The sequence below is a fragment of the Octopus bimaculoides genome, chromosome 1 (genome assembly GCF_046866305.1).
Source record: "Octopus bimaculoides isolate indiv1 chromosome 1, ASM4686630v1, whole genome shotgun sequence".
NCBI lineage: Eukaryota > Metazoa > Mollusca > Cephalopoda > Octopoda > Octopodidae > Octopus > Octopus bimaculoides.
This window is the reverse complement of record NC_142928.1, coordinates 57,442,070-57,449,646: the sequence shown is the minus strand read 5'-3', so window position 1 is coordinate 57,449,646 and position 7,577 is coordinate 57,442,070. Positions and strand designations below refer to the sequence as shown.

The 7,577-nt window shown below is 37.8% G+C and overlaps 1 protein-coding gene and 1 long non-coding RNA gene across 5 annotated transcripts in view; one reads left to right on the top strand and one right to left on the bottom strand.

Moving 5' to 3' along the window:
• Positions 1 to 1,169, bottom strand: part of LOC106881035 (zinc finger protein 423) — a 268,464-nt gene extending 267,295 nt beyond the window's left edge. For 3 of the 4 annotated variants that reach the window (XR_016241680.1, XR_016241684.1, XM_089351434.1), the window contains exon 1: positions 890 to 1,025. The gene's annotated coding sequence lies outside the window, so the exon portion shown is untranslated. Of the gene's footprint in view, positions 1 to 889 lie in introns of all 4 variants that reach the window. The other variant, XM_052966838.2, reaches the window with a different exon arrangement.
• On the top strand, positions 1,046 to 4,856 carry LOC149137553 (uncharacterized). The gene is made up of 2 exons (XR_016241687.1): positions 1,046 to 1,182; positions 1,275 to 4,856. It is a non-coding gene; the product is annotated as an uncharacterized LOC149137553 (long non-coding RNA).
• The last annotated feature ends 2,721 nt before the right edge of the window (positions 4,857 to 7,577 follow it).

Genomic DNA, 7,577 nt, shown 5'->3' with positions numbered 1-7,577 from the left:
TCTCACGCTTTAGGTAGCATTAAGCTTACTCTTCCTCTCGGTCTCACTTCATGAGTGTATATACGTATACGCTGTCTCTGCATGCATGAGATTAAATATATGTATGTATATTATTATTATATATATATATATATATATACATATACATGGGTGTGTGTGAGTTTATACCTCTGTCACTGTGAACACATTCATGTTCTGCGGTCGCTACGTATGTCTCAATTCCACGCTCTCAGCTGCTTTAAATCCTCCCTCCATCTCTTTCGTTCTTGTGACGAAGCCCGGAGCCCTGCTGCAATCACTCCAGGCGGGAGGACGTCAACGACAACACAGTACTAAGTAACCTAGCACAACCACTACCATCAGGAACTTTATGGCCAAATAGCGACAAAGACTGATCGAAAAAACATTATACTGTAATATGTAACTATAACAACCATATAACGATGAAGATCACTTAAGTTAACACAATCAGGGGTTCAGGTGAGTGAGGAAAATTATTATATGACGAAGAGTTTCATAGAAAACAAAAACATAAATGAATCAAAATAAATGACAATGTGTTTGAATGTCAGTGTCTGTAAAAATAGAAAATGAAAAAAAAAAAAAAAGAGCAGAGAAAGAGTCAAGGAAGACGAAATGAAATCTAGAGATGACAGGACGTGTAAAAGGGCTGAAAACCGAGATGGGTTGAGGGTGCCGGGTTGATTTGATATTTTAATCCCGGCACGTTTTTATCCTTCGTTCACCACCATTTGTCTCCTATACAATCAACGACACTCCATTTCTCCCTCTCTCTTTCTCTCATCAACATAATATTCGAGTTCTCGTTATGCTGGAAAGTCTGGAGTAGCTACTTGGGCCGACTGAAAAGAATCGACTGGGTACTTACATAGGTGCCGCCGGCTTGATTGATTTTCTAGCACACTGCACACAAGAAGCACTATACTGTAGAGAAGGTAGAACCGTTGTTTGCTACAATCAGTGTTGAGTGTAAACCCTGATATCAGTCGCCACTACCACATCTGTCCCCCACCAGTCTGTTGCTGCTGTTGTTGTTGTTTTCTTGACGCTTGTACATAAGAGTAAATACTCCTAAGTCTTCTATAGCAATAACAGGCAACCAGAACAATTAACAGCAGGAAGTTAATGGAGGAAGATACACACAAACTGATACTATATTGGGTAAGTTTGTCTATACTTTACCGTTGTGCATAACTACTACATATATAAATGTACGTGTGTATATACTTTTACATCTTTTTATATCTTTTCAGGTTTTGTAATGTTTCATTGTAAGGAGCCGGGGGACCCTTCAACCCGACAGATCAATAGTGATGGTACTGCTGGTCGGTGGCACACAGCAGCTTATATATTAAGAGAATCTTATGGTGTTTTTGGTGGTTGCAGAGTGCTCTGTTTATCAAATTACGCTTTGGTTTTTACTGTAGGGTCACCTGAAGCCTAAAACGAATACACCTTTCTGGTTGTCAAAATGCCTAATTATTCAAAATGTTGCTAGTACCTGAAATAAAGAAGTCTCCGTTTTTTTTTTAATTTCTGCAGATGCAGGATGTATCTTTTTTGAAGTTTGAATTAGGTTGTCTATTACCGAAGTTTTTTTTGTTTTCATTTGATAATTATTTATTTATTAGATTCTGAATTTCATGTACGATGTCTGCTGTAATTGCAATGACATGGATACTTTCGTTTATGGATAAAGGCCAGGCTGGCATTTCTTCGTCCAGTATTAATTTATTGCTAAAGGAATGAAATATGATCTTTCTTTTCACTTACAATACTTGCTTAAAACATATTGTGATCGATAATAGCTAGGCGCTATCATTCTAATAAATTTTTTGAAGTGTTTCCGAGAGAATTCTAAGTTTAAATGTTTTTTAATGTTCTGTTAGCAGCATGTAGAATGTAATAACGTGGAGAATGCACAGAATGACAAATGTTAGGAGAAACCTTCAAAGGAAGATTTGTCGATTACAGTTTTTTTAGATTTTCTATAAATTCTACATATTTGTTTCATGGAAATCAGTTTTAATTACTGGTTCTCAGGGATTACTTAGAAAAATACTCGTTCAGGTGTCAAACGACACTTGGATTCTAGCAGAGTAATTGGTAAAAAATACCTGAGCATGTATGTGTGTGTGAAATAAACGGAATGCTTTATCAACATAATTTCTGTTCTTCATCCATAAGTTACAGTTTAACGAAATTCAAACATTAAAAAAAAAATTTAAAAAAAGCTAACAAAACTTTCAGCTTGGGAGAAAGTGAGGGTGCGTGTGTAATTAATAAATGCGTGAAATTTTAATTGCAGTTTTTATATGAACCGCAGAAGGCTTCGGTAAATTACAGTGACAGAATAATAATCGTCATTCATAATACAGGGGTTGATAGAGAGTGGTCCGAATTGAGAAAGAGAGACTATCGGAAGATGTTGAAAGGAAACAATGAAGTAAAGAAAATAAGTGAATATATGGTGATTATATTGGATAGAAGTAGTGGAGGTGGTTGTTATCGATGGTAGTGGTGTCATACACTGTGTTAATGCCGCTGATAAAATGCTAACCAATGTTTTGTAATAATAATGATGTCGAAAGCTTTTGTGTTGCATTATAGAGTTCCTGGTTATTTGGTGACCGCGATATTCGGCTCTGGTTGTTTTGTTGTTCAGTCTGTAATAGTGAATAATAAGGTGGTGATGACGGCGGTTCTGAGAGAGAGAGAGAGAAGGAGAGGGGATAAAAACGAGCAAACACGAGAGATGTTAGCCTAAACAGAACACGTAGAGCTTGCTTAGTACAAGAAACCCAGCGTGTGTTAGTATGAGGAGAGGAGGAGATGGAGAAAAAGAGAGAAGGAAGCAGGCTACGTCACCAGATGAATATTGAATTGCAATTGGAGCTAACGGCACCCCTGGGGGATGTTCCCTAGGGAGGCGACCTTTCGCATACTGAGTCAGACGCGTGATTTGGGTACGGTTTCTAGCCGTTTTAGTTCGGTTAGAATAACAGTGTATTTTTAGCTAGAGAGAAAGGGAGAAAGGAATATGCCCGTATTCACCAATAATACAGTCGAATGTTTTGTTTTTTTTTATGTTGTTTTTATCCTATGAGAACCAAGTCACGCTGGCCACTGCCATTCACAGCACAAGCCGGCTGGGCATTTACTACCACTCTTTCTTCCACTCCTTCTTTCCTCTGCATCTCCAGTCCCCCGATGGAAGCAGTGGTAGGTGGATTCCTTATTCTATGCCATCTTTAGTAGCCATGGTATAGTGAGTGGGCACTCAAGAGGCGGGATATTGCTCTCTATAGAAGGCGTATCTCATATGGATTACATAGAGAGGAAATCGACTGAATTAAGGCGGAAGAAAGTAGTTTTTAAGTTTGGCTCTCTTTTCTGCTGCTGCTGCTTCCACACTTTTCCCCTCCTTCTCTCTATGTCTCTGTTTCTTCAATACTTTCTTCTCCACTCACATGCTGAACTTGAAACACTTTCACTTTATATGTAAACACATGTATGCACATGCGCAGTTGCTTAGCCAGGGGCAAGTAACTCCATGAAGAGGCCGGTAGGGGTGTGTACGTGCCAACATCCATTGGTTGCATCATTGAAAAACAGCACACGCAGAAAATTATTTAGTGCGTTGCATAGACTTACACGTGTAGCAGTAACTGATTGCGTACAAAATCTGTCTCCTATACAGTCGTATATATTATTACTTTTTATAAACTTCAGCTTTCCCGTAAAAAGTAACGCATTTTGCAAAGCCATTTACATATCTATCCCATTGTAAGTAATATGGTATAAATATAGATATATATATCCATGAAATGCACGAGACAGGTGACTGTAGGGTGATGTAATTAAGCCCTTGGTCATTTACAACTAAACATACCTGTATAATGAAAGATGTCCCAGCCATTCTTTCAGTTGAAAATATAGAAAATATTACACACACATAAAATTCTACACATCGGTTACTCCTCATTTGTTTACACCCCAAATCGATTTGTGCGTAAATTCTACAAAGACCAGCGACCCTAGTTTTGCTTTTCTCTTTTATCAGATATTGGAATAGTTGGAGGGTGTAAGTGCGGTTAATGTGACTTTCAGTTTCTGCGGGTTAACGAGCTAGGTAATTTCAGGACGTACTAGGTGTAACGTTGACGTTCACCCCTAAAGGTAATGAAGTAAAGATTTTAAGAAATATATTTATTCTAAGTATTGTATGTTCTAGAAATAAAAATTACAGTTTATCTTATGTGCTAATGCAATATTACATGTGTTAGCAAACTGTGTTAACCTCTGTTTTCGTTGCTAATAGCTGCGCTGTGTTGTGATCGCTGGTCTATTTTCTTTTTCTTTTTCTTTTTTTTTTCTTGGTATGCTGTAATATCATGTGGTGAGTAAAATGAAACAGGCGTCTATGACGCTACTAAATAAAATCGAGTGGCATGAAGCCCACCCAGAGAGTATTTTTTGGACGTACTCCGTACACTGTTTACATGATTCAGAATATAAATGCTCACTGTTATTTTAGACGAGATAATTTTTATTCTTTACATATTGCTATTTATAAACATAATATCCTGTCATTTAAACATAATTTATATATATATATATATTTTATCCCACGTAGGCATGGCGCTGTGGTTAAGAAAAATGCTACATCATCATTGGATTTCAGGTTTAATCTCAGTGCTCAGCAAGGTAGTCAAGCGCTTTCTGACATAACCTTGAGGTGATCAATACCTTATGAGCGGAACTGAGTACTCGGAGGAAAAGAGAGTATAGAAAACACGTTATATGTATAAATAATAAAACATTATTCACTATCACGGTTCGATACCACATTATTTTTTTTGCTAGTGTGTCACTGGATGCTTCTTTGTCGCTTCAATCGCGAAGAATGTATCGTTGCTTGAATTTTCCTTGGGAGAAAGCTGCGTGTAGAATAACTGAAGCAAACCCGCGAACATTTAACTGAAATATTTACTGCCGGATATAAAGATATTTGGTGTTGGATATTTACGACGAACAATGTTAATAATTGCTGATTGGGAAAGAGAAATACAGCTTTGAAATTATAGAAAGCTATGTATTGACAACATTCGCGTGGTCCAAAAATGTACGAAGTCGTCAGCGTAAATCCCCGTGGCGACAGAGGTCCATTGGCTGTGTGCATGGTAAGAATGGATGCACGTTTCAGTCAGTTACCTTCTGCGATTAATTGAGCGCCCCATAAACGGTTTTTATTGGGAACAAGAGGTTTTATTCCAAAACAATCAAGAAAACCATATTGCGTTACAGCCTCACGCCGATTAGTTGATTTATAGACCGATCACGTGAAACTATGGTGGTTCACTCGTGGTGTTTGACCAAATATCCGGCTGTTAGGTTTCGAAGTGGTTCACGAGAAATTCACGTAGTTTCCATATTCCCATATACATTACGTAACTCAACGTAATAAATAAGTGAAATAACTACAACTAGATATATATAAGAATTCACCAGCAGCTACGGTGCAGACACAAGCGCGTGCGAAGACATGTCGCGAACACATAATTTTAGATTCAGTCCCACCGCGCCGCACTATGAGCATGTGTTTTCTATATTAACCCCAGGCAGACCGATGTCTTGTGAGTGAATTTGGCGAAAACTGTGTGGAAGCCCGTGGTGTGTGTGTGCATATGTATGTATGTATTATCTTTTACTTGCTTCTGTTATTGGACTGAAGTGTTTAGTCGAACAAATCAACCTTGGCACTAATTTTCTTTTTCAGTCTGGTACTTATTCTATCGGTCTTTTGCCGAACCGGTAAGTTACGGAGGTGTAAACAAGCCAACACTCTGTCTGACGGTGCTAGGAGATAAACAAATGCATACATATATACAGCGCGCTTCTTTCAGTTTCCATCTACCAAATCCACTCAAGACTTGGTCAGCCCGAGGCCCTAGTAAAATATATTTTCCCAAGGTACCATGCATTGGGAGTGAACTTAAAATCATGTGATTGGGAAGCAAACATCTTACCACACAGCTACGCCTGCACCTGTGAATGTGTGTGCCCGTCCCCATACATCTTGACAATGTGCGTTCGTTTTCGTTTTTAGTCGTAATATTGTGTTTCTGCAAAAAAAAAAAAAAAGCTGATAAAATAGGTGCTAGGCTTAAAAAATCACTGGGGTTGAATTGTTTGAGTAAAACCTTCAAGTTGGTATGCAACAAGGCTGCAGACCAATAACCGAACAAATTAAAACATCAATATAAATATGTGTGTGTATGTATGTATGCATGTGTATATATAAACGTATATGTTTATGCATATTTATGATATGTATTCATATTCATACGTGTGTGTATGCATATTCTTATATTCATGTATATTTGCATATATATATATATATATATACATATGCTTTATATATACGTATGTATGTATATGTGTGTGTTTGTGTATGCATATATAAATATGTTTGCATATGTATTCGTGTGTAACATGTTTCATATATGTAAATATACCTGTGCACATATTTATATATCTATATATATATATAGAGATCTGCATGTATATAAACATATGTATATGCGCAATGCTCGCTTCATCCTTACAGATGATAGCTGCTTCAATTAATCTACGTCATCCCCATAATCCCCTTTATGTCTGTGTGCTCTGAGATGACTCTTAAGATCAGCGGTTGACCTGCTGGACTTCAAACATATGTGACAGGGTTTATGTAGCTTGTTGTATGGTAATCTTACGCACTTTCATCTGCCTTTTCAAACCAGGGCTACTCTGACAGATTTTTCTCACAAATACGCAGGTATTGCTACCGCAAAAAAGTGATAAATCATTGTTAGGTGCGTCTTGATTGCGCTAACTACTGTGTGATCTATGTAACCAGCTTTTGACAGATGTCTGCCACAAAAATTGCATTTGCAACTCTTAATCCCATGTGGTGCATCTATGATACCTTTCTTTCGCAAGGTACGTATAAAACCGTACATGGTGCCTTTTACTTATCTCAAAACTAGCAATATCTTCTCTCACCAGAAACCTCCTCCCATTTCTCTCAGTCGCTTTCTTTTCCCAGAATTAAACAGTTATTTTCAATTTCACTAAGTTGTAAATACATTCCTTGTAACGTTTCTTGGGCTAGTTTTCCAAATTGTAACTCCCCACAAAATAATTGCTCAGGTGGTCTCACACTTGACATACCTACAAGTTTCTCTGCTTGTCACATTTGATTTTGTATTATGTGTGACTCAGTAGACACTCAGCCAGCCCTCTGAAGTATTTCCGTATCTGATAGCAAATCTTCCTATTTTCCCTTCAGTATTCTTCTGAGGCATTTTTGGTGTAGATAAGAATTCCATCAGTTGCATTATGTGTCAACTTTAGACGTACGAGAAGATCACAAGCAGGCTGTCAGAGAGGGTACACTTCACCTGTGGCAAAAACAGGGAGTGGTGAAGCGTAGACTTTGAATGCATACGTACCGGGTGCGAGGGGTATTTGAGGACATATTTGATAATTCTAAAACACAGCTCTAATCTAGC